Source organism: Crocodylus porosus, unplaced genomic scaffold, assembly GCF_001723895.1.
Source record: "Crocodylus porosus isolate Cpor-Errol unplaced genomic scaffold, CroPor_comp1, whole genome shotgun sequence".
Lineage (NCBI taxonomy): Eukaryota > Metazoa > Chordata > Crocodylia > Crocodylidae > Crocodylus > Crocodylus porosus.
The window spans coordinates 117,471,237-117,499,095 of NW_017728947.1; positions in this window are offsets into that span (position 1 = coordinate 117,471,237).

Consider the following 27,859-nt stretch of genomic DNA (forward strand, 5'->3'; position numbering starts at 1 on the left):
CGCTTCTGACTCTAATGTCCACATCATTAATGAAGATGTTGAACAGTATGGGTTCAAGGACAGGGCCTTGGGAGACCTCACTGGTCACAGGACAACATGATGATTGACTGCCATTAATTATTACCCTCTGGGTCCGACCATGAAACCAATTTCCCAGCCAGCGAATCGTGGTGGACCCAAGGCCACAATTGGCCAGTTTCACCAAGAGGTGATCATGGGATGTCAGATCGAAGGCTTTTTTGAAGTCAAGATATATGACATGAATCTCTTCTCCCTTGTCCAGGTGATAGGTCACCTGGTCATAGAAGGAAATGAGATTGGTCAAGCAAGACCTACCCACAACAAACCCATGCTAGCTCTCCCTCAGGATGTTGGCATTGGCCAGTCCATTAAGCATGGCCTCTTTAATAAACTTGTCTAAGATCTTCCCCAGGATAGAGGTCAGGCTGATGGGCGTATAGGTAGCCAGATCCATTTTCCTCCCTTTCTTGAAGATCGGCACCACATTGGCTTTCTTCCAGTCTTCGGGCACTACACCAGAGTGCCAGGAGCTCTCAGAGATCTGTGCCAGGGGCTGGGCTATGACGCTTGCCAGCTCCTTGAGTACCCGGGGGTGCACATTGTCAGGGCCAGCTGACTTGAAGGTATCCAGCTTCTCAGGATGTTTCTTCATGAGGTCAGCATCGATGGAGGGCAGGGGATCTCTATCACCCGGACCTCCCTTTCCCGTAGCAGGTATGGTCATCCCATGGGACAGATGAAAGACTGACGCAAAGTACCCATTTCATAGGTTGGCTTTTTCCTGGGCGTCAGTTGTCTGTTGCCCCATCTGGTTCCAATGTTGTCCTTCTTCTTTTTCTGGCTCCCCACATATCTGAAAAAGGACTTTTTATTGTTCTTGATGCTAGAAGCTAGTTGGAGTTCAGTTGCAGCCTTGGCTTTCCTGGTTTGGTCCCTGCAGAACCAGACCAGTGGAGAATAATCCTCCTTGGAGGTGAATCCCGACCTCCATCCTTTGTAGGCTTTTCTTTTTAGCCTTAGGAGGTCTGCTAGGTCCCTGGAGGGCCAGGGGGGCTGCTGTGACCTCTTGCTGCCTTTCCTCCGAGATGGAATAGACTTAGCTTGTGCACTGAGGATCGCTCCCTTGAGGAGAAACCACTCTTCTTGAACTCCCCTCTCCCTGGAGTCATGGTCCCTTAGGGCCTCACTGACAAGCCTCCTGAGCTTGTCAAAGTTGGCTTTTCTGAAGTCAAGATCTTCCATGTTGCTGACTGACTTGCCAGCTTTCAGGTGGATGGTGAAGGTGATCAGCTTGTGGTCGCTGTCACACAACTTCCCATCGATCACTAGGTTGCCAATTAGATCATTCCCCATAGCCAGTACCAGGTCGAGCCGCACTTTGCCTCTTGTTGGCCCATAGACTTCTTGAGTCAGGTAGAGGTCATCCACACATGAGAGGAAGCTTTGCGACCACTTGGATTTTGCTGAGTGATTCTCCCACGAGATGTCCGGGTAATTAAAGTCACCCATGACAACCATGGTCCTGGAGCATGTGGCCTCAACTAGTTCCCACGTGAACTCCTGGTAAAACTCAGGACTTTGGGTGGGAGGTCTGTAGTAGACTCCCACCGTTGTGTCCCCTGTGCATGTTCCCCATGGATTTTAACCCAGAGGGTCTCCAGTCATCCACCCTGGCTCCCAATATCAGCTTGCAGGGACATGTAGCTTTCCTTAACATAAACAACTACTCCCTTGCCCCTTTTATCTACATGATCCCTCCTGTACAGGTTATAGACATCTATACCCAAGGTCCAGACATGGGTGGAGTCCCACCAGGTCTCCATTATCCCAATGACATCATAATTATTTGCATTAAGCTCCCCCTGCTTATTCCCCAAGCTCCTGGCATTTGTGTACATGCAGGCAAGTGTCCCCTTGGGGTCTCTTGCCTTGCCCACAGGTTGTGCCAGGGCTGGGGCAAGGGTTGGCTGCCTTAAGTGCCTTGGCCCACTGGCTTTGCAAGGGTTGCTCAGCGGGACAGCAGTGGCAGTAGTCCCCCATCCCCCGGCGGGCTTGGTTTAAAGCCAAGTGGAGCAGCACAGCCAGTCTGACTGAGAAGAGCCCCCTCCACAGTGAAGAGAGGTGGAGGCCATCCCTTCCCAGCAGCTCTCTTCCTCTCTCCCCAAAGAGCGGGCTGTGGTCGTGGAAGCCAAAGCCTTCCTGATGACACCAGTGCTGCAATCTTTGGTTGACTACGTGGATCCTCCTCTGCCTCCTCAGTCCATAGCCCAAGACTGGGAGGATGGACGAGAACACCACCTGTGCTCCCAGACACTTTAGCCCCACTCCCAAATCCCTGTAGCACCTCATGACCCAGCTGGAAGCACGCCGAGTCATGTCATTGGTGTCCACATGAATAAGGAGCATAGGATAGTGGTCTGTGGGCTGGAGGAGCTTTGGGATCTTCTCTGCACTATCCTGGATGTTTGTTTGTTTGTTTTCCTATAAGGGCCCCATCTGCAGCTGCAGGTAAAGGCACGATGGGATTTAGCTTGGAGAACAGAAAACTGAGGATGGATTGAATAGCAGCCTTCAACTCCCTGCAGGGGGTTGCAAAGAGGATGGAGCCTGGACTGTTCTCAGTGGGGGCAGATGACAGGACAAGCAGCAAAGGGCTCAAGCTGCAGCCAGGGATGTTTAGGTCGGATATTAACCTAATCCAAGTTGGGGGGAGTAGTAGATATGTTGGAAGGTAGGGTTTGGATTCAGAGTGACCTTGACACATTGGAGGACTGGGGCAAAAGGAATCTCACAAGGTTCAACAAGGACAAGTTCAAAGTCCTGCACTTAGGAGGGAACAATCCCAGGCACTGGTGCAGGATGGGGCTGACTAGTTGGGCAACAACTTTGCAGACAACGAACTGTGGGGACAGGGGACAAGAAGATGGACAGGAGCCAGCAGTGCGCCCTTGGTGCCAAGGAAGGTAACAGCACCCTGGGCTTCATTGGTAGAAGTGGTGCCAGCAGATCCAGGGCAGTGATTCTTCCCCTCTATTCAGCACTGGGAAGGCCACATCTGGAGTCCTGTGTCCAGCTGTGGGCCCCCACGACAGGATGTGGACACCTTGGAGACAGTCCAGAGTAGGGCATCAAAATGGTTGGGGGGCCTGGGGGACAGGACTAATGAGGAGAGTCTTAGGGAAATGAGCTGATTTAGTTTGGAGAAGAGAAGACCAAGGTGGATTGAATAGCAGCCTTCACCTCCCTGCAGGGCGGCTGCAAAGAGGATGGAGCTGGACTGGTCTCAGTGAGGGCAGATGCCAGAACAAGGAGCAATGGGCTCCAGCTTCAGCAAGGGAAGTTGGGGTTGGATATGAGGAAAAATGTTCACACTAAGAAGGTAGTAAATCACTAGAACAGGTTACCCTGAGTGGTGGTGGAGGATCTCCATCCTCGGAGGTTTTGAAGACCCAGCTCAACAAAGCCTTGGCTGGGATGATGTAGTTGGGGCTGGTCCTGTCTTGAGCAGGGGTTTGGGCTAGATGTGACCTCCTGGGGTCTCTTCAACCCTCATTGTCTATGATTCTATGGTCTAATGTCCATGACTGGCATCATGACTGTGGGATCATGTATTAGATCTCATTGCACCATATTGCTGGCACAGAGAGAGCCCAAACCTGGGTTCACCCTGTGAAAGAAGTAAGCTCAAGTGGCTGGGAGCCCCACACACCATAGCTAAGAGCTCGCAGACTTGAGAGCACCCCACACAACTCCTGGGTGGGGGGAATAGTGATCCTCCCACCCTGGGGGGTGGTGAAATCCCTGGGGAGAGAGGATCACTGCTGTGGTGATCTCCCCACCCCAAGGGTGCAGCAAAGGCTGGAGAATAGCTGCAGGAAAATTCCCCACCCCTGAAGAGGTGTGGGAAACCCCTGGGACTGGAGGATCACTGGTGATCCTCCCTCCCTGTGGGTTCCTGCACTCCTGGGGTGGGAAGATCACTCCTGCAGCAATTATCTGGCCCCAGGGATTTCCCAAACACCCAATCCCTAGGGATCATGGAAGCCACATGATGCCCTAGGGTCTGGGCATTTCACGCTGGTCATGGTGCACCCTTGTTGCATGGGAGCACCTGCTACACCTGCAAAAAAAACTGGACTGCAACCAGCTATGAAGTTATTACACATTCTCCAGGCCTAACCTGATAGATCTTTGGAGCCTTTTATTGTGTCTGCATGTGTAGCTGGTCTCCAGAAGACTGCACAATTGACCAGTCAGTTGCGGATACTTGTAATGTGTGGAGGGGGCCCAAGTGATTTGGTCACACTCATGTTTTTTCTTATTTTGAAGTTTTCCCTGACTTAAATCAGTGGGGAAGAAGTCAAAATGGCCTTGTGGAGAGTTTGGGAGTCACAGAAGCTCAGTCCTGGCCCTCCGTTCCTGCTGGCTCACAGTGTCATAGATTCATAGATTTATAGATGTTAGGGTCAGAAGGGACCTCAATAGATCATCGAGTCCGACCCCCTGCATAGACAGGAAAGAGTACTGGGTTCAGATTACACCAGCCAGATGCCAATCCAACCTCCTCCTCTCCAAGGTAGGGGAGAGCACCACCTCCCTTGGGAGCCTATTGCAGACCTTGGCCACTCTAATTGTGAAGAAGTTCCTCCTAATGTCCAGTCTAAATCTGCTCTCTGCTAGCTTATGGCCATAATTTCTTGTGACCCCCAGGGGCACTTTGGTGAGTAGAGGCTCATCAATTCCCTTCTGCACCCCCATGATGAATTTATAGGTTGCCACAAGGTTGCCTCTCACCCTTCTCTTGTGGAGGCTGAAGAGGTCCAAGTGCCCTAGTCTCTCCTCGTAGGGCTTGGCCTGCAAGCCCTTAACCATATGAGTTATCCACATCCCTCTTGAAATGTGGAGCCCAAAACTGTATGCAGTACTCTAACTGAAGTCTTACCAGTGCCCGATAGAGGGGAAGTATCACCTCCTTGGTTCTGTTCGTCATGCATCTGCTGCTGCACAATAAAGTGCCGTTAGCTTTTCTGATGATTTCATCACACTGATGTCTCACATTCATCTTGGAGTCACTAGGACTCCAAGATCCCTTTCCTCTTCCGTGCTGCTGAGCAGGTCATTTCCCAGGCAGTAGGTTTGCTGGACATTTTTCCTCCCTAGGTGCAGTACTTTCCATTTCTCCTTGTTAAGTTGCATTCTATTGTTTTCTGCCCATTTGTCCAATCTGTCCAGGTCTGCCTGTAGTTGTTCCCTGCCCTCCAGTGTGTCCACTTCTCCCCACAGTTTTGTATCATCTGCAAACTTGGACAGAGTACACGTCACTCCCTCATCCAAATCACTGATGAAGACATTGTAGAGTATTGGTCCAAGGACTGAGCCCTGCGGGTCCCCACTGCCCACGTCCTATCAGGTCAATACCGACCCATCCACCACCACTATCTGGGTACGACCCCCTACCCAATTTGCCACCTACTGGACTGTGTAATCATCCAAGTCACAGCCTCTTAACTTGTTCAATAGTATGGGGTGGGTTCCCGTATCGAAAGCATTCCTGAAGTCTAAGTAAACAATATCAACCCCTACTCCTGTGTTGAGGTGTTTTGTAACTTGGTCATAAAAAGAGACTAGCTCAGTCAGGCATGATCTACCTGCTATGAACCCATGCTGGTTTCCCCTTAGCATAATTTTTCCTGCTGGGCTCTCACATATATGAGCCTTAATAATCTTTTCAAAGACTTTGCCAAGGATGGAGGTGAGACTGACTGCCCTACAGTTGCCTGGATCCTCCTTCCTCCCCTTCTTTAAAAAGGGACCACATTAGCCCTTTTCCAGTCCTCCAGGACCTGTCCCATGCACCACAAGTGCTCAGATATTCTTGTCAGTGGCTGTGCAATGACATCAGGCAGTGCTTTCAGTATCCTTGAATGGAGCTCGTCTGGGCCTGCCAACTTAAACACATCCAGTCCTTCCAAGTGACCCTGCACCATCTCACGGTCAACACTTGGTAGTCTGGCACCCAGCTGTTGCCTTTCTACAATGTGAGACTTGACTTGCCCCTCATTTAGGAAGACTGAGGCAAAGAACTCATTGAAGAGTTCCGCCTTGTCTCCCCTGTCTGTCACCAATTGCTTTTGGCCATTCAGTAGTGGTCCTATTCCACCCTGGAACCTTCCCTTTACTCCCTATATATCTGAAAAACAATTTTTTTTGTTATCCTTAATTCCGGATGCCATCCTCAGCTCCATGATAGTTTTGGCCTTTCTAACTGCCTCCCTACAACTGCGAGCTGAGGAGGTATACTCCTCTTTAGTAATCTCTCCCTGTTCCACTGCTTATATGCCCCCCTTTTTGTCCTTAGGCTGCTCTGGATTTCTCTGGTCAGCCAAGGAAACCTCTTGGCCCCTTTCCCCCTTTTCCCCTGCATCAGGATCATCTCCTTCTGTGCCCAAAGGATTGCTTCCTTAAGGCACAGCCACCCTTCCTGGGCTCCCATCTCGCCAAATCTCTCACCCTGCAGTGCATCATTGACTAAATGCCTGAGCTCGCTGAAGCTGGCCTTCCTAAAGTCTACCACTTCCACCCTACTAGTTACCTTTCCCACTCAATGCCTTATGGTGAATTCTGTTATTTGGTGGTCACTGTCCCCCAGGTGACCTCTGATCTGTAGGTCCCCTACCATGTCATCCCCCATTGCCAGTACCAGGTCCAGTACGGCATTCCCCCTAGTGGGACCATGTACCTCATGTGTCAGGTGGAGGTCCTGTACACAGGATAGCAACCTGCATGAATGGTGGGAATTTGCTGTCTGCGTCTCCCATCAGATGTCAGGGTAGTTTTGTTCCCCCTTGACTACCACCTCCCTAGTCTTTATGGTCTCCAAGAGCTGCCTCAGGAGTTTCAAATCTAGTTCTTCCCCTTGGTGCGGGGGTCTGTAGCAGTCCCCTACCACCAAATCCCTTTCTCCTTGACCTCCACGTATCCTAACCCACAATCCTTCTACTTTCTCCTCCTCTGATTCCATTTTAATAAGTGTCGATGTATAACGCTCCTTGACATAGAGCGCTACCCCTCCCCCCCTCTTCCCCACTCTATCCTTTTTGTATAGCTTATAGCCCTCAATGTGTACCACCCAGTCATGGTCATGGTATTGCAGGTTGGTCTTTGCCCATGTCTCACTGCTGGCATAACTTCTGCAAGGGAGGTAGTATTGCCGCATGCACTGACCTCCGTGTCCCTATTTGAGTGTGCTGGGAATGAAGACAATAATGTGCATCTGTGCATGATGGTCACTCCAAAATATTATTTTTCTCTTCCCTTCCCCTGAGAATCCCTACTGTCTAGACTAATTAGTTTTTTCAACTTTGTCCACCCACACAGCAGTCCCAATCATCTTTTTGTTGTTGTTGTTTGTTTGTTTTTCTTTTTCCCTGACCTCCAATGAGCTTTCAAAATCCCTTTTAGAGCACAGATACCAGGACTGTGGGAACCACTTTAGAACCAGTCCTAACAATGCTATATGCAGGTATAAAATCACGTCCCTTCTCCTGCTCACTTCTTTATCCAGACAAGGATTGCTGCAGACCTTCCCTGACAGAACTGCAACTCAGGATCACATTGACGTTATTGCCAGCATCACTGTTTTCTTTTCTGTCAGCAGGGTCAGCATTCCTTGTTTCTCTAACAACATTACTCTGCATTTGCAACTAATTTAAAATCCATGGTGTTTGAAGAGGCACTGCTTTTCAAGTGCTAGAGCCTCCTTTGTAGAGCTGCCACATACTCATTGTCTTCAAAATTCATTGTTCTTTACAAACTCCTCCTGCCCTCCTGTTATTGCAAATGTTATCAATGGTGTCTGTCACACTTTTGTAATATTTGTGTAATCAGGAAGAGGTTCATAAATTAGGAAGAATTTTCTCACTAGGAGGGCAGTAAAGCACTGGAACAGGCTCCCTGCAGAGGTGGTGGACTCTCCACCATTGGAGGTGTTTAAGATGCGGGTAGACAAAGCCCTGGCTGGGATGATGTAGTTGGGGCTGGTCCTGCTTGGAGCAGGGGTTGGACTAGATGTGACCTCCTGCAGTCCCTTCACACCCACATCGCCTGTGAGTTTATGATTCTATGAATATTAGTAGTAAACTAAAAACATTTTTTTTCCATCCTGTGAGAATTTTTGAGGTTTTAAATGTTTTTCCATGTCAATGCAATAAGAAGTCAATATATTGAATGTTTTTCACAAACCAAAATGTTTTTATAATCATATAAGCATCTCATTTTAGTTTGACCTTTTTAATTCTTGTGGGTTTTTTTGTTACAAAGTTTATTTTGAGGGAAAAAACCCATTTATTTCAAGGTAACTTTCCATTTAAAAATGTAGAACATGATATGCTGACAATTTTAAAACCTTTTTTTCTTTTCCTTTTCCTTCCTTCCTTTTCCTTCCCTTTTTCCTTCCCTTTCCTTCTCAACTCATCAGAAAAAAAAATCAAACCCAACATGTTCTAAGCTGATTTTAATGAACGAACATGTCCTAAGCCGATTTTGATGATTTTGATGAATCAGCATTTCCAGCAGAATAAATAATGTCACCCCTGAAAAAACCCTTATGAGCTGTAACAGATAATGAAGACTGAATAAAATGCAGTTTCAAAAGTGCCATAATAAAATGCCCAAACATTCTTTTAGCAGCATAAAATAGGTCTGATCATTTTTCATTCCTTGTAGGACTATGGGACCGGCGCAGCTCTGGAAGAGCACCAGCATCACGCACAAGTCTGAAGGCTGGATTCCAGTTGCAGACATCTCATTTATTGGTAACAGTCCCAAAGGATCGACTTGTCCATGGCAGAGCTAGCCAGGCTGGTAGTTACATTAGCCAGTTCCTCATGCAGATCTTCTCTCAAAACTTTCTTTGAGAACACAAATCTTTTTTTTTTTCCCTCCCCAAAATGAAAACTGTAATTTCATTTGAAGCTTACTTAGTGTTTTTTTTTTCCTGAGGTATTCACCCCTGTATCAAAGGAACCTTATATGCATTTGGCAGCAGACAAAATATCCAGCTATCAAAGAGTCTATTTTTTTTCCAGTTTTCTAGAAAAGCAAAAATAAATGCTTTTTTCCCAGACCTGTTTTCGAGAACATCTGCCCTGTTAAAGGGGGTGGCCATATTTCTTGAGAACACTTGTTAATTTAAATAAAATACTCTGAATTAATCAATTATTCATAATAATTAATAATGGATGGATTTTGTCTCAGTGCTCAGCTTAACATCTCGTAAATTTACCACTTTTGCCCAGATAAATTATGGGATGATGTTGCAAAATGTTCGTGAGCCTCCTTAAATCAGACCCTCCCATCTTTGCCGGAGGGTTCCCACAATAGATCACTCCTATCACGGGTGTCAGCTCCATAGGAGAAATATCGTCGTTCCAAGACACTTTTGCACCAAATACCTGCGAAAGTCAAGCTCAGCAACTGAGACACCACACAGTCCAGCTCCCAGCATAGGCAATAATTCTGTTCCTTTCTGCTTCCTATGCAGTACTGCATTTGAAATGCTGAACAACATGATACATGTTGTTCAGCGGCTTTGTCATTAAAAATTAATCTAGCCTAATAGTTCTGCTAATAACATAGATGCTGGAACATAGTGGGTGGTTGCTAAAGCAACTTGTAAGAATTTGTCATAGATAATAGATATTTTCTGGGGTGGGCTGCATGTTTATGCAACAATCCTCCAGGAATGTTAATAAGGGGATGGGAGTTTTGCATGAGTCTGAAAGTGTGTGTGTGTGCATGTTTGGTGTCAGGTCCATGCTGCTACAAGCACATAGATCTGCTAAACTTTTAGGGGCAAACTCAGCTGGCTCCTGTGCAGGTGCTTGGAGTAGGGGAGGAATAGCATGAGATGCAACAAGGCCATGTTCCCTCACGATCTGCAATTCCCAGCCGTCATTCTGTACTAGTCCACTAGCCCCCTGTGCTAGTAAATAGGAATTTATTATTCACTCTCTCACACAATGCAAGAACTAGGGGTCATACATTAAACTAGTAGGTAGGAAGATTAAAACTAACAAAAGGAATTTCTTTTTGCACAGTGTGAAATTAGTCTGGAACTAGTTGCCATGAGATGGGGTGGAAACTCAGAGCTGAGCCTGATTCACAAAGGGGTTGGGCACAATCTTGGAGGAAAGGAGCATTAGTAGCTATTGAGCACAGGAGCTGTCCCGGGACTAGACAACTTGCAAATGTGCCTGCACTGCAGCTCCCCACACCCGACCTTAGTTGCAGCATGGGTGCTCATGGCCACAACTGTGATGCAGCTGAGAGGTGGGAGAGTGTGGCTGGAGCCCCTAGCCCACATCAGATCAGAGTTGGGCTGTTCAAGCCTGTGGCTGCTGGTCTACAACAATATTCAGCTCCAATCATTGTTTCATTAATTAGTGCAAGAGACAGCATAATTAACTCCAACCCTTTCACTTCAGCAAAGTAGAAGCACCATTCAGGGAAGGAACAAATGATATAAGGTGATGGGAACATGGCCCTGAGGCACCAAAGCACTCTGCCCTGTGCTCACCTTGCAGGGCTTCTTATCACAGCGAAATCCCTCCTGGCCAGGCAGCAGATTACCATCAGATGGAAAGTTCTGCTTAATTAACACTGGAAACAGATTTCTTTTCTACATGTTGGTTCGTGATCAGATTGTGTGACTGCGCTTGATAGAGAGCCCAGGGTATCACCATCTTTCAACACCTTCTCCTTTCGCAGTTCGGAGGAAGAAGTGCCAATAATATCCAGAAGACAGTTTAAGACAGAGTTTGTTGTGACTGAATGCCTGAGAAACAATATGGTAATTATAGTGAAGGAACAATTGTCTTTGATGTCTATTATACATATTCTTTTGCTGTTCTGGCTGGACCTTTGACACCTAAAAAAATTGAATACCCATGAATATAAGCCAGATAAAAAATGACTTCTGGTTCAGTTTACAACTCCCTAGCCACTGGGATTCTGCCATTTTTAGAACTAGTACCTTGAAAGAGAAAGGGCTGTTTAGAGCCTGTGAATCTCTGGAGAGGTAACAGATGTTTCTTTCTAGTAGCATCTGTGTAGTTCCAGTTCTGAACAGAACATTTACAACAATTGTAGGAGTATACAATCAGTGCAAAAAACCAAACAAACAAACAAAAAAACCCCACGTCCTACCAATCCTGCACTTGCTTCTTTCTCATAAGTTTGCCTTAGATGGCATGAATTGTTCCATAAATCTGCTCTTGCATCCACTTTGGAACAAAAAGAAGGTGCCCTGGGTGCCAGTTTTTTATTGTGAGGCTTCCTAGCTTCTGAAGTGGACGGCAGGGAAATCTGGGTGTGCTTGGGAAAAGAAAGCATGCTAATAAAGGCTGGTGGGGAAGATAAGAGAAAATGTATTCAGTGCATAAATCACTAGCGGAACTCCCTGTTGCAGGCCAACATGTCCTGAAGGGAAGGATCAGACTGTTAGATTAACAAAAAAGATACTCATAATTAATCTCCTTGAGAGTAATAAAGTATAAGGCACCTTATTAACCGTGACTCAGGACTGACACCAACCGGTGACTTTCCAGCATAAGAAAGAATATTTCTCCATAGGAAAAATACCCCACCAGTGATTAGGTGTAACTCAGATCAGTGACGACTTTTCTTGAAACAGGACATTCTGTCCCTTTAAGAGGGAACATCCATCCCTATTGGAAACCCAATCTGAAGGGCTTAACAGAGCTCCCAGAATAATAAATAAGAGAGGAGGAAGCAAGATGTGAGCAAAACAGCCTACTACAAGTGGGCTCCGCTGCTGTACTGGGAGCCAGAGCCAAAGGGCTCCTCCTCAAGTGCTTAGGGCATGGGGGAAGGGTTTTTATTTTGTTTGCATACATGTTGGCTGTTCGTTGCCTAAAGATGTGTTAGGTGAGGGGACGAGCTGAGGAGCTCTGCAGGAAGCATCGCCCACCTATATAAAACCAGCAGGCTAGGGAACCTGCTTATATCCCCACCCTGTAGAAAAGAAGTATACAACAGGCTACCTGTTTCTCACTCCAGGTATAAGTGTGATTATGACCAAAAAGTCAGATTGGGAAGTTTGGGAGCCAGTGTTTCCCTGCAAAGCCAGACATAAAGAAATAGTCACAGATACAAATTTATCTACACATACAGATCATGAGATCACAGAGAAAATTACCCTGCATCCCTAATGAGGATGGTCAGAAGGTAAATGGGAGGGATTCTGCCGCAGGGCAGAAGTGACAATAACCACAGATGCCATCATTAAATCTGCATATCCTGGCACCTAATATTGAGTGGGGATTGGGGTGACCATAAATCTTAAAGCAAACTGCAAAGCATTCAAGTCCTTTATGGAAGAATGTACTTGTAAAAAGCACTGGCAGGAGCTTTTGGAACCAGTTGTTGTTTTGCAGAACAACTCATAAGATAAAACACGAAACAGCGAGAGCTGAGACTATGAAAGAAGCAGGCCACAGTCATACTCCTTTGCTTCCAGTGATTTTGGAGCACGCCCATGTCTGAACAGACTCAAAGAGCAAAATTCATCTGAAAATTTGGAGGCTGTTGCTAGTAGCTTTCCCATAGTCCTAGAGAATATATAGAATTATGCAAGAGTGTAAGTATAAAAAAAAAATTTTTGTCTGCCTGAGAATCATAGAATCAGAACAAAGAAATAGCTGTCTGTGCCCTCAGAGGTCAACTACTCCAACTCCCTCCTCAGGGCAACTACAGCTCTATCTAAACCATCCTATCCAAGTGTCTGCCTACTAGGGTTGTGCAAAACAGCACCGTTCTGCTTCGACTTCCATTTCAACGTTTCAACAGGACAGCATTTTGTTTCCAGTTTTGTTTTGTTTAATTTTGTATCCCATGATCACCTCTTGGCAAAACTGGTTAACTGCGGCCTCGGCCACACCACGATCAGCTGCTTGGGGAATTGGCTCCATGGTAAGACTCAGAGGGTGGTGGTTGATGGAAGTCAATTGTCATGGTACCCTGTGACTAGTGCAGTCCCCCAAGGCTCTGTCCTAGGGCCGATACTTTTTAACCTCTTCATTAATGATGTGGACATTGGAGTCAGAAGCGGACTGGCCAAGTTCACTGATGACACCAAACTCTGCGGTAAAGCATCCACACCTGAGGATAGGCGGGTGATCCAGGCTGACCTGGACAAGCTCAGCAAATGGGCAGATGAGAACCTGATGGTGTTTAACACCGAAAAATGCAAGGTTCTCCACCTTGGGAAGAAAAACCCACAGCATCCTTATAGGCTTGGTAGTGCTATGCTGGTGAAAGAGACTTGGGGGTCATCATTGACCACAAGATGAACATGAGCCTCCAATGCGATGCTGCGGCTAGTAAAGCGACCAAAACGCTGGCTTGCATCCATAGATGCTTCTCAAGCAAATCCAGGGACGTCATTCTCCCCTTGTACTCGGCCTTGGTGAGGCCGCAGCTGGAGTACTGCGTCCAGTTTTGGGCTCCACAATTCAAAAAGGATGTGGAGAAGCTTGAGAGAGTCCAGAGAAGAGCAACGCACATGATCAGAGGTCAGGAAAATAGACCTTATGATGACAGGCTGAGAGCCATGGGGCTCTTTAGCCTGGAAAAGTGCAGGCTCAGGGGTGATCTGATGGCCACCTATAAGTTTATCAGGGGTGACCACCAGGTTTTGGGGGAAAATCTGTTCACCAGAGCGCCCCAAAGGATGACGAGGTCAAATGGTCACAAACTCCTCCACGACCGTTTCAGGCTCGACGTATGAAACAATTTCTTTACTTTCCAAGCCCCCAAGGTCTGGAATAGACCCCTGCCAGAGGTGGTGCAAGCACCCACTTTGAACACCTTCAAGACACATTTGGGCATTTATCTTGCTGGGATCCTATGACCCCTGATGACTTCCTGCTCCTGGGGCGGGGGGCTGGACTCGGTGATCTTCCAAGGTCCCTTCCAGCCCAAATGTCTATGAAATCTATGAATTTTGAAAGCACTGTTCTGTTTCATTTTGTTGAAGTGATTTTGATGTTTCAATACTGTTTCAACATTTTGCCCATAGCCTGTTCCACACCCAGCATTGGGAAGAGCGGTGCTGCCACTGGCCTCAGCTGGCAGCACCAGTCTCTTGTCATCCAGTGGGCATATCGGGGGCCCACACCCCCGGGAGGAATCTGGCACAGCCCTGCAGCCCTGCTCAGGGTGCAGGCGAGCCCCTGATCTGCGTGCCGGATGACAGGAGGCTGGTGCTGCCACCTGGGACCAGCACTTATATAGAGACCATTATATAGAGGCTGGTCATGGGCTTTACTCGGTGGCTGTAGGGGATAGGACTAGGAGCAATGCTTCAAGTTTCAGCAGAGAAAATTTAGGTTGGAAATGAGGAGGAACTTTCTGACTAGGAGAGTGGTCAAGTATTGAAACAGGCTGCCTAGAGAAAATGTGAAATCTCAACCCTTGGAAATTTTCAAGAGCAGATTAGAAAGCCATTTATTAGGATGGTTTAGTCAGGGATGAGCCCACCTTAATATCCCTTGCAGCCCTACTTTCCTATGATCCCTATGACTCCAGAGGTACTTAGTGGTTACAGCACTCCCTCGGGATGAGGAAGACACAAGGTGGAGATTTAGTACAGGCCACAAAATCAGGAATAGGAGGTGAATGAGGTATTTTTCAAGCAGATGGCAAATCTATCCAGAAGCTCTGGGATGGTACTGATGGGAAACTTCAGTTTTCTGGGCATCTGCTGGAATGACAATGCAGCCAAACATAAAATGTGAAGCCTAACTTGTGTAGAGGAAAACATTGTATACTAAAACATGCTAGGAGATCCTCTGTCTTGGACCTTGTCCTGACCAGCAAGAAAGAGCTGGTGGAGGATGTGAAGATGATGGGTAACTTGGGAGGAAGCACTCACGATATGCTAGAGACAGGGACAGCACAAAACCAGCAAAATTAAGGAGCTAGATTTCAAAAAAGTGGATTTAACCTGACTCAAGGAGCTAATAAGCATGGTGTCATGAGAAGACAGACTGAGAGATAAAGGCGCCCAGGAGGGCTGGGAGCTTCTAAAGGGCGCAGGGTTGGAAGCCCAACAAGAAGTTGTCTTGACACTATGGAAGCACAAGAAGAACAGCAAGAGATGAGTGTGTCTGCACAAGGAGCTTTTAGGATGCCCCAAACGCGAAAAGGAAAGCAGACAGGCAATGGGAGTATGGGCAGGACATCAAGGACATGTGCTAGGAAATAGCAAGAAACTCCAGAACAAAAATCATGAAAGAAAAGATAAAGAATGAACTGCACCTAACAAATGAAGTTAAGGACAAGAAGAATTTCTATTGGTATGTTAGCCAGAAAAGAAGGACCAAGGGAACTATGGGTCCTCTGTTAATAAACCAGGGAAACTCTTAACAGACGATGCAAGGAAGGCAGATCTACTCAACAGACATTTTGCCTCAGTCTTCACAGGAAATTAAGCTTCAGTCAGACATCTAATAAAGATTATTTAGATAAGGAAGGGGCAATCTGGATGATGAAACAACAAATTAGATGGACAGAGAGCTTTATGAGTCAAAGTAAATTCAAGTCAGCAGGGCCAGATGAACTTCATCCCAGTGTCCTGATGTAATTGCCAAGGAGTCCTTGGCAATGATCTTCATGAAGTCCTGGGAGATGGGCCAGGTACTGGGAGACTGGAAGAGAGCCCATGTACCACCACTCTTTCAAAAAAGGAAAAAAGGAAGGACCTGTGTGACTACAGACCAGTTAGCCTCACCTCAATTCCTGGGAAGTTCCTGGAGCAGATCTTAAAGAAGACCATTTGCAAGGATCTGGAGGAGGAAAAGCTGATCACAAGCAGCCAGAATGGATTTATGAAAAGTCAAATCACATCCAACGAACCTGATCTCCTTCTTGGACAAAGTAACTACCCGAGGGGGTGAAGGGAGCTCTGTGGATATCGTGTATCTGGACTTCAGCAAGGCTTTGGAAAAGGTCTCATACAACTTTCTCATAAAAAAAACTGGAGAAATTTGGCCTGGATAGAAGTAGTACAAGTTGGATACAGTACTAGCTCAATAGCCACAAGCAAAGGATAATTATTAACGGGCCCGCATCAGAGCAGCAGGAGGTTTTGAGTGAAGCCCCACAGGGCAGATGCCCTGTGCCCATTTCTGTCCCATGTGTTTATTAATGGTTTGGATGCTGCCATAGGAAGCGTCTTGGGCAAGTCTGCAGATAACATGACACTGGGGATGACCGAGAACACAGTGGAGGTTGTAAACACCATTCAGAAGGGCCTTGACAGGTTGGAAAGTTGGGCTGAAGCAACAGGATGAAGTTCAATGCACACAAATGCTAAGGAGGAATAATCAAAAAGACAAATACAAAATGAGGGACCCGTGGCTGGATGGCAGCTCTGTGGAGAAGGACTTGGGAGTCTTGGTAAGTTGCAGGCTCAGTACAAGTCTGCAGTGTGATGCAGCTGCACAAAAGGCGAATGCGGTTCTGGGCTATATCATAAAAAAGCATTAGGTGCAAGACACAGGAGGCGATAGCACCTCTACTCAGCACTGGATACAACTCGTTTGGAGTACTGTGTGCACTTCTGGGCTCCACATTTTCAAAAGGACATGGAGAAGTTGGAGAGGGCTCACAGGCAGGCAACAAAGATGATCAAGGGCTTGGAAGATGAGTCAAATGAGGAGAGGCTGAAGGATCTGGGCATGTTCAGCTTGCGGAAAAGTCACGTAAGAGGGAGCGTTCATGATAGCAGTCTGGGAATACTTGAAGGGGCGCCATAAAAAAGAGGGAAAGCACCTTTTCTTTTCTTTTTTTACTTCTTCTATTTGAGAGGAAAGCATCTTGCTGCAGGGAGGAGGATGTGGATGAAAGACTTGAAGTTGCAGCAAAGTAGGTTTAGATGGGATATCTGGAAAACTTATTTCCTGTTAGAATAGTAAGGCCGTGGAATAGATATTTGGGCAGTTGTAGACTCTCCATCAGTGGAGTTGTTCAAGGCCAGGTTGGACATGGACAGCCCCTGGGCAAGGGTGATCTGGTCATAGCAATGCCTGTGTTCTCCCGTGGGTATTTGCTAGGCTTATGGGCTTTGTGAGTTGCCTCCTTCCACCATTTCTGCTACGTGCGTGTATCAGTGTGTTTTTAAGCCTTCCTTCAGAGGCACTGGATGTTGACTACAGCCCAGGCTGGGGACTTTGACTGGGGTATGTGAGTGCTGCTTCTGGGAATAAAATCCAGAGGTTTCTGGCCTGAGAGTCTTTCCCCTCTGCTCAGGGTCAGACTGATCACTGTATTTGGGGTGTGGGAGGTTTTGCCTTCCTCTGTAGCAGGAGACGTGGTCCTCCACCCACGATCTCTGAAGCATATACTGACAGTATTTCACAGTTGGCTGCTGTGGTTCCCCCGCTTCACCGGTGGCAGGTCTCCTATATTGTGTCAGGGCTGACAGTCGTGTTCTGTAGAGTTTAGATCATGGTTTGAATAGGATGGTTTGTCTAAGGATGATCCTGCCTCAGGCAGGGGGGGCGGCTAGATTACCTCTGGAGGTCCCTTCCCATCCTACTTCTTTATGATTCAAGTGCCTACTCCACGGACTAGTCATTGTATAAAGTGTAAAAACTTCACAGAGGAGGCTGACAGAGACACACCACATAATACCTACGTACCTGGAGATTAGGGCAGACAACAGGAGTGTGGGAACCTGAAGTTCAAGTTCCTGCATTGGACGAGACCTGGAGCTTGAAACAGGGTTTCTTTATTCCAGGTGAGGTCCCTAACCATGAGGGAAAGTACCAGTTGTCGTCTCTCTATATTTGACCGGCATCTCCATCCTTTTCACAATTGGTGTTTGTATCCCACAAGTGCAGTTTTGATAACTCAGTGCAATCAATTATGTCTGGCAATTCACAAGTATAACAAACATCCTGTTGTGATTCATGGGACAGTGCTTAACGAGCCGTTCATCACTGGGCAAGATCGGCTCCTGGCATTCCAGATTTAAACCACCTCTGTGACCTTTCAAAATAAAATTATTCTCATTTTCCAAGAAATGTTATAAAAGTTTGGGACTGATGAATATATTTGCCCTTGTCCCTCCTATATGGAGTAAATAAGATCAATATGGATATTCTTCCTAGTTAACTCCCCCCCCCCCAGTACATCTTCATGGTTATGATTATGCTCTTCAGGATTTGGAGCTGTCAGATTCCAGACCTCTAATACCAGCTAAAAACATTAAATATTTTCTGCATTATTTGACGTGACCTTTATAACTAAGGTCCTTTTGTTAGCAAATGAAATGCAGGATTGTCATTCATTTTAGGCAGCCCCTAGAGCTCTTGACCCTTGGACTGTCCACAGATTAACACCTGAAACAACTTTAAAGCACACTTAGGTGATTTAAAGTTACGCTACTCCAGGGCAGGTTTCTCTTTGATCCATGTCACTCAGCTTGTGTTTCATTAGTGTGCTCATCCCCACAGATGAGCCACTCAAATTGCAGTCCTCCAGCATCCCAGGATGCAGTGCCCCCTTCCCAACCCTCCTGCTCCTTGTGGACAGACTTTCCACTCCCTAAACTCTACTGCCTAGGGGGTAGTTCTGGCACCAAACCAGCTACCCCTCCTACCCCCAAGGGTGTGACCTTCCTGCCCCGGGGGTGAAACCCTGTGCAAACAGCTTGCAGAGCACATGCTAGGTAGACAGTTCACAGGGGACAGGTAGGTCTGGGGGTGGGGTCTAGAGGTGTGTTGGGGGGACAAGTGACGGGGCTGGATCATGTCCCCATCAACCAGGGGTTCCTTCTGCAGTAGCTCCTCTAAAAGTACCTTCCTTCACTGCTCCCACCTCCCAGCCACCCCAGGAAGCAGGATGAGCACTTCCCACACCCCAATCCCAAATCCCAGTGCATTAAAACAGAAGTGTGTCCAGGCTCATAGTGACACCCCAGTGCTGAAGCTCCTAATCCAGCCATGGCTCACCACCCCTCTCCTGGCAAGTCACAGCTGTGCACGTGGGGACAGTCAGAGAAGGTCTTTAGCTTTTAGGTGTGACTGCTCCAAACTCAAGCTAGCAGTAACATTGATCAACATTTTAGCAGCTCAAAGTGTAACACAGCCCTAAGTGAAATGGTAAAGCCTGAAATCAAGCAACCGAGACCCACTTCTATTGATATAATTTACATGATGTCTAAACTTCCCCATTTATCCATTTCAATACTCTCTGGCCTAGAAGACTGTTCAGAGTCACATGCTACCTCCCTGACTCTTGTTCAGGAGGAACTCACTTCAATGGCTTTTATAACATGCCGGCTTGGCAGCAATGACCTAACAGATACCTATAGGTTGAATCCCACCTAAAATCTTATCTACTGTTTCCTGGTGTTTCTTTCCCTCTCGCAAGCACTTTGGAGTTCCTGGAAATGTGGCATGATGAAATAAATAGATGTACACAGACCTGAAAGATAGCGACACCCAATCCGTGTTTCAGGTGGCAGCTGACCCCACCGGCTCAGGTGTTCACCCCATTTGTGGTGTTTTGGAAGATGTCAAGGCCACTGCTAGTTCAGCTCCATTTGGGTCTGCAGATCAGCTCTGCACGGGCTCAGAGCCCTAGGGTGGGGAAGGCAGAGTCCCATGTACTACCGGGCGTATCTTGCATGATTCATGTTAGTCTCTAAATGTGATGGCACAGACAAGCTAGCATCACTTGTAAAAGCAGGATGTAGGTGCAATCCAAACCATGCAGCACAGCTCACCAGGTGCAACTATGGGTGGGTGGTATTATAACTTATGCAAATTATACGTGCCAGAAGCGAGACTTATCCCACTTCCCCTATCAGGGGAAGCAGAGAGCCCCAGCCCGCTAAGATTTGCAGCTCTGAGGCTTGCTATTCCAGTAGGTCCAGCTGTAGAATAATGCAGCAGGCATCCTGTTCATTGGCAATAGTGTCTGGCCCTTGGCGAATAGTAAAGGTGTCTCAGGTTCATGAAGCAAAACACCTGTCAGCAAAGCACAGAGTAGAATTCCTCTTTGGTAACACCAGGACCTTGCAGGGTCATTTTCCGGTAACTGGAAAGGATGGATGAGCAAGTCTGGCCAGAACGAAGGCCAGCGGGAAGCTTTGCCTCGAACAGGCTGTGTTTGCAGGCTTGAAAGCATATGGATTATGCCCTTCCGTGCAGTCTTGCCAACTCTCACTATTTTATTGCAAACTCACAACTTTATTGTTTTTCTTAACGCTCCAACTCCTAGAGGTCTGTGATTAAGGAAGAATTTCTGCTTTCATTTTTTTTTTTAAGTAAGTTTCTTGGAGGACTGTGTGAAGAGCTGAGCTTCAAAATATAATGATTCCTTCTGGGTCTACTTGATTTTTTTTTTTTATCAGTGAAATGAAAAAGAAATCCAGTGGAACAAAATGTTCTGTTCAATTTTTGTTTTCTTAGCCTTTTCACACCTTCTTAATGATTACATTTCACCATTTTTTTTTTTTTTTTAATAGAATCATAGGCTTGGAAAAGACCTCAAGGGTCACCTGGTCCAACCCCCTGCATGGATGCAGGAACATTATTTCTAAATTGTCACTGTCCAAGGTTTATCCAACCTCCCCATGGAAAACTTCAGTGAAGAAGATTGTGAAGAAGATTTTGCCGCTTCCTGAGCAGTCATTGTACTGCCTCACGGCTCTAACGGGAAGGATGTTTTTCCTAAGACCTAATTTGAATCTGCTATATGTTGTACTGAACCATATATCTCCTCAACTTTTGTTTTGAGAATGTCAAAATAAAATGTTTGGACTTTCCTGAAGGTTTTTTTTCCCCCCTTCTTGCTGATTTTATTTGCAAATTTGACCTGAATCCTCCGCATATGCATCCAAGACTAATTGTAGCTCTGGTGGTTTCAGACAAAAAAGGTTGAAATGTGATCTGAGTGCACTGCAATTGCTCAGAAACTAAAAGCTGAGAAAAAAAAAACCCTCTGTTTTTTAACATAACAATTTTCATGACAAAACAATCTCACGATCTTGGGTGGCAGTAGGCACTCTCTCTATTTATTTTTTTCTCTGTTTTCTAGCAACAACATAGACTTATTTAACCATAGAGAAGTCAGGCTGGAAGACACCTCCCGAAGTCACAGCTAGTCCGGCCCTTTGCCTGATGCGGGATCATCCCAGCCAAGCCATCCCAAGCAAACCAGGCCATCCATTACCGGGGTATCTGGAGCCTTCCATATAAAATTAACAGAAATAGCAAAACCCTTGATGGATTTTCATGGATTTAAATATTTGATGGATTTTCATGACAACTCTGGTTCTCCTCCCTCTCAGGAGAAAAACGTCTGTTTGTGGTAGGGTTGTACATCTTGTTTATTTACCTGGGAATGTATGGATTTCCCAAGTTATGCTATTTTCTGCTTAGGAACAGGAAGGCAAGGCGTCTGAGTCCAGTGAGTGTCCACCTGAGGTCAGACAGGCTCTCCTGCTGGAAGAACAGCTTTTCTCTGAATTTTCCTTCCTAAAAGGAATGGGCAGCTCCAGAAATCTCAGGAGACCCATAGGATTTGCAGCCCAAGCTCATACCTCTGCACTTCTGTTTATCATGGGCAAACACTTGGGTTATTTAGAGATTCAGCATTCACAAATGATTAGATTTTACAGCATGAAATACTAACCAAGCCCATGGGTGTGACGATCATTTCTCCAAACACCAGCCCAAAGGGTATGTAGAAAGGCCAGTTGCCTAGTTTTGCAGATGCAGAGGCACATTTCTCATGAGCGCCTGAGCAGCTGGTGAGACATCCCTAATACAGTATTTATAAAGTGTGCAATTTCCCTGACAGTCAACACATCTGTGTGGTTTTCAGCTAAATGCTGGTGGGAAAGATTGCTCAGCAATGTCCCTTAGCCAGGCTAAACTATATGTAGAACATTTGTTAAGTCAACACCCTTTAGGATTATGCTGTTGGTATAGTGGTTTTCAGCAGGAAAGGAAGTGTCCGTGCTTTCCTGTTAGATAAAGGGAAAGCCTCCCCGGCAGGCAGTGGCATTATAGCTGGCTACAATCAGGAGTATTTCACTAAGGAAACTTAAACTCAGAGACGCCTTAGCATTCTGCCTAATGCATAGCAATCCAACGATAATATGCCGTTCAGATAAAATAGGCTGACAAGATATATAGAATAATGCTACGTGCTGATGGGCAGTTTGGATGTCTTCCTTTAATTGAGTTTTTGAGTTCCACTGAATGCATCAGGGCCAAGTTTCCTTCCACTAGCTGTTGAAACCCCACCAGTGTGTTGGTCACTGTTATGCCTAAGAAGACTCTTCAAATCCAGAGCAGGGAAGATGTAAGGGAAATATTAAGGTCCTCCCTCAGACTGGAAGCTCCTTGGAGCAAAGACTATTATTTCCTTCAAGTTTCCTTCTGTGCAGTCTTGCCAACCCTTACTATTTTATGGCAAACTCACAACTTTATCGTTTATCACAACTTTACTACAGTGTAGCACAGTAGGATCTGGATCTGTGGCAAGGGGCCTAAGTGGCACTGCAATACAGAAAACAAACAGTGTTTCCAGTGGTGATGATAAATGTTCCCTTCCTGACTGTCCACAGAAGACCACAGAGCTTGCTGCATGCGCTGCAAGGCAACCTCTCTGCCCGCCGCTGTGGCTTTAGTGCATGGGCTTCCCTAGACGGGAATCTGCCCAAGCCATCAGGCTTCTCCTGGGTCTCCAGCCACAGCCTGGACCGTCAATTTAAAACACAACCCAGGCCACCACTCACACGCTGCACAGCCTCTCCAGGTCATCTACTGTAATATTTAATTGCTCTCAGGGTTAGACAGTTCTTCTTCCTTAGATCTCACTAAGGAGCAATGGTCTCAAGTTCCAGCAAGGGAGGCTTAGCTGGATATTAGGAAAAACTTTCTCATGAGGGGGGTGGTGCAGCACTGGAACAGGTTACTTAGAGAATCAGTGGGATCATCCTACTTGGAGGTGTTTAAGACCCAGGTAGACAAAGCCTTGGCTGGGATGATGTAGTTGGGGCTGGTCCTGCTTGGAGCAGGGGGTTGGACTAGATGGCCATGTGCAGACGAGCATGGACGTTTGATTCCCTGGGGAGAAGTAGCAGCATGGAGAACATCTAAATGGGAGGTATGTGGCGCTGCAGACGTGTTTACGGCACCACATACTGCACTGCCATGCTAGTGCGGATGCAGTCAATGTATCCTCCTGAGGTCCCTTCCATGCCTCATTTTCTGTGATTCTCTCCTAACCTTCACTTCCTGTGATGCAATCTGAGCCAAGTATTTCTTGTCCTGCCCCTGGTAGATACAGAGAATGCATGTCTGTCACCCTCTCTGTAACAAGTCTTTCTGTGTTTGAAGTTGGTTTTTAAGTCCCCTCAGTCTTAGCTTCTCCCAAGTAGATAACCCCCCATTTGTCCAACCTTTCCCCTTTAGTTCATGTTTTCTAAACCCTCAGACATTTTGGTTGCTCTCTGCTGGACTCTGTCCAATTTGTCCACACCTTTCTTGAAGCGTGTTGCCCAAAATTAGGTACAGTGTCCAGGTGAGGCCTTATAAGTGCTGAATACAGTGGGAAGACCACATTAATACATCCCAGGACGCTGGTGATTTTATTGCAGCACCATTAAATGGTTGATACATGTTCAGTCTGCTCTATACTATAATCCCCAGGCTTTTTTTTTTCTGCACTATAGCTAGTCACTCCTCACTTTGCATGTAGACTCTTATTTGTTTCTCGCTAAGTGCCGTAGCTTGCATTTGTCCTTAGTGAATATCATCCTATTGATTTCAGACCATTTTTCACCAACTTCATGATATTGTCAAATTTACCAGTGTTGCACTCAGTTCTATCTTCCAAGTCATTCATGAGGATATGTGTCTTGTAGTGGATTTGTAATGGGCCAGTACAGATCCCTGAGGATCCCTACTTGCAACCCCTTCTCAATCAGGCATTGAGCTATAGATGAGTACTCTTTGACCAATTATCCAACCACTTGGGCATCCACACTACACCAGTCTCACCTAGGCGTATTTCCTGAACTTGCTTGCAAAACTATCACTGAAAACAGTATCAGACATCTTAGGACCTTCTTGCACGGTAATTTGGGTCAATTTGACTTGTATTGTCATATGCTTTGGAAAACTTTTCTTGAAAAAATGGGTTATATAGCCACCTGACAACTCATAATACTAATGCAAAAATGAAATTGCTGGCTGTCATTGATGACGATGGGCAACCAACATGTTCTTATCCTAATTGTAAAGTGTCACCTTCATGAGTGAAACATGTGATCTGGGGAGCCTCTGAGAGGCACATTTAATTATAAATAGCATCTATGGAAGGGCAGAGTATTGTGATGGCTTATGCAAATATATACCGAGATGGATGTTCATGCCAGGAGCAGTGATGTGGCCATTAAGAAAAATCCGTGGAACTCCGGGCACCTCCCCGTCACAGAAAAGAAAAACAACCACTGAAACGGAGTACAAGATTTTCCAAAGAAATCAAAGGAAGGAAGTATCCAGTGGGATTTGCCTGTTTTGCAAATCTCATCCTGAGCAACAAGTCCCACTCGTACAAATGGAGATTTATGATTAGCTTGAACTCAGAGCAAGGCAGACCATTTGCAAGTGACTCCCAGCTAAAATCTGAACAGAAAACCAAGCTCTGGATAATTTCAAACAATCAAATTCATAAGAATCTAAGTACACAATTTGTGAACACGAAAGAGCCTAAATTCATTGAACAAATTATTCAATGCAAACATTTCCTTCCATTGGTAGTCATGTAGATGCATCTAAAATGTATGTGTGTGTGAGGCATTTGGAGTCAGTTTCTGAAAGAACATTGATTTACTGAGATCATAATACTCACATTACTGTTCTACAGATGAGCTTAAAAATTATACAAATACTCTAACCATTAGAATTAGATTCTGGGGTCCAGAAGAGAATCGTTTCTGGGAGAGGAGAGTAAAACACAATGTGAACTGTTGGCTTACTGAGACAGGCATCTGCTGGTAAACAAAGATTATACCCTTTGAGTAGATTATGCAAATTTGGGAACTGAGTTTTGTAAACATCCAGATTCTGATATTTCTGGCCTTTTGCATATTTCATTGTTGGGTGACTTTAGCGCATCAATTATTCTTGCTAAATGACAACAGTATTTTGTAACAGCGTCTCTTCTCAGCACAAGGGAACTGACTGGGTCTTGTCCTGAATATTTGCCTCTTTGTATTTATCATGGAGCAAAAACTTTAATGTTAAAGTGGGGTCCAAAGGGGCAATAGAACCATAAGTCACCTGCAAGATCCCTCTATGCCAAAGCTGGCTGGCAAGCCAAAATGCTGTACAGCAGCAGCACATTTGTATCTACTGCATAAAGCTAATGATGGACAACCAGTAGTTTTCATCCTCTTCCGCTAGCAGAGGGAAGATGAGTAGAATTTCTTACTGAGAGGTGAAAGAGCTTATTTTTGAACTAGTTGGAGTGGCCAAGATGCACTGTTTTTGATCAGGGTAGCCTGTTCCTATCAGCGGGCCTGGCCAGTCCTGTGCCCAGTATAGCGAGAAGGAGGACATGCTTTTTATTTATTACCCCATGAAGACAAACAATAGGGACTGTGGAGCTGGATCTGGTATTGCACAGGTGTGCAGAAAAGAGGGAAAGAGCAATGTGTGCCAACCTCATATCTAATTGCAATTTTTACTCCCTAGAGTCAGATAAAAACCTTGAAAAAAATAATAATCCACACTGATCACAATGACCATCCCTAAAGGGGCTTCTGAGGCACTCATTAAGGGAAAGCAGCAGAATACATGGCCTGGTTATCCCAAAACTGCACAAACATCCATACACACACTAGTCAGAGACCTAGACATGCAAATGAACGGTCCCCATTCTAAGGCCCTTGATTTAGGGCATTGACAGATGTGCAACTCCCTGCCTAACTCATGGTGCTTCACAGGAAGTGCCATGAGTTTGATCAACCCAACCCAGCAGATGTTCACTGTTGGATTGGAAGTGTGGAGGATGGAGCTTCACCTTGGGGTCAATCTGGAGTGAAAGGCTGCATGTCTGCAGCATTTGTCCCCTAGCCCTGCTCCCTCTCCAAGCTGCCCTAGTCTTTCAGGATGGGAGGGGGAAAATCAGGAAGGAAGACCTGTTTTGGGGGGTTCCCAGCCAGCTCTGGTGGGGGTAGGGGATGGATTGTCATTTGATCGGGCACTTTAAAGTGCTCTTCGACCATGCATTTCTGCCTGTGCATGGTTGTAGAGCACTTTCAGTGGCTGTCAGTGCCCATAGAGTCAGTAATGTGTGTGCAATACTGTGTTGCAGTTGCATGGCTGCAGATCCAAATTAAAAGCAAAATTCAGTGTCTCTGTGTTCATTGTGTGGCTAATTAAAGTATATACAAGGTCTTGATTTCTGAATACATGTGAAGCCCTCACAAAATCCAAAGCCACTGGTAAATCCAAGCATTTCTGCGAGTCCTTGGAGGAGAAGTGCATGTCTGTAATCTGTATAAGCCTTCAGGCTCTCTTTCAGGCTAATGCTGAGCTCATTAATATAATGGGAAAAGCCAAACATGTGCAACCCTGCATAAGCTATGAGAAGAACAGCAAATAGTAAGCAAAGCCCTGAACCTGGGCTTCAATGCAGAGTCTCTGATGCAATGATATGCATATAATAAATTTAGTCATTTCTGCAGGCGATAAAAAAAAAAAAAAGATTAGCTACCTTTAAGAGGTAGAAGGAGGCGAGCGGTTTGATGGGAAAAGCAAAAACCCGCTCAGGGTGTGAGGCAAACGCTTAGTCGTACAAACAAGGAAGCTGATTAGCTTCAACAGTGGGAATTCTTGAAGGAGAATTAGATAAGCCATGTGGGATAAAAAAAGTTTGTTGTGCCTATTTTTAGTTTAATTATCATTTAAGAGTAATATAAAATGAACCTGATGCTATTCCTATGCTGTTCTGAGCATTTTGCTTTTTTTCTGGTATTCTTCTTATGAAACTTCACAATGATGGAAACGTACAATAAAAATGCATGAGAATGCCCAAGGCACTGTATACATAACATTAATCCTCTGTTGTGTCCAGGTGAGCCATCTGAGCAGAAATAGCTATGTTTTCTTTCCTGAACTACAGTGAAAAGTATCTCACTTTTTGCATTGTCAAAATTCTGTGTATTTTGCCATCTATTTTATTAACTTGAGATGTATATCTTCAGTCCCAGATGAGCTTAACTCAAAACACTAGATAGAGCCCTTCTAGGATCAGTCAAACTAGCAAGATCAGCTCCATCTCCCTGTTTCCATGGTGAACATGGTGATAATGGATAACGTGGCAATACCATCTTCCTCCCCGTTCCTACATCTGAGCTCCTGACTTTGTTTGAGCTCCTTTGGAACAGAGGGGAGATAAAAAGGAGGTGAGGACAACACTGGACAAGGAGCTGAGCAAAATCTGTAAAACCGCATCAGGCTCTTGGTGCTAGTTTCATGTTCATTTGAGTTTTCCAAATGGATTTTCCTTTCAAAATGTGATGCGTGTCCAGCCATACTGCAGTGGATCCACTCCCATGCACTCATCTATTGCAATGGATGAGCTGGATACTGCCAGAGTTAATGCTGGGTGGGGCTGAACGTGAGGATATATTTTTCCTGTAGGCATGTGTTTCCCTTGCTGGGTCAGGAAGAGACAGTACTGGTTCAGGTGAGAAGATGGCAATACTTATTCTGATTTCAATGAG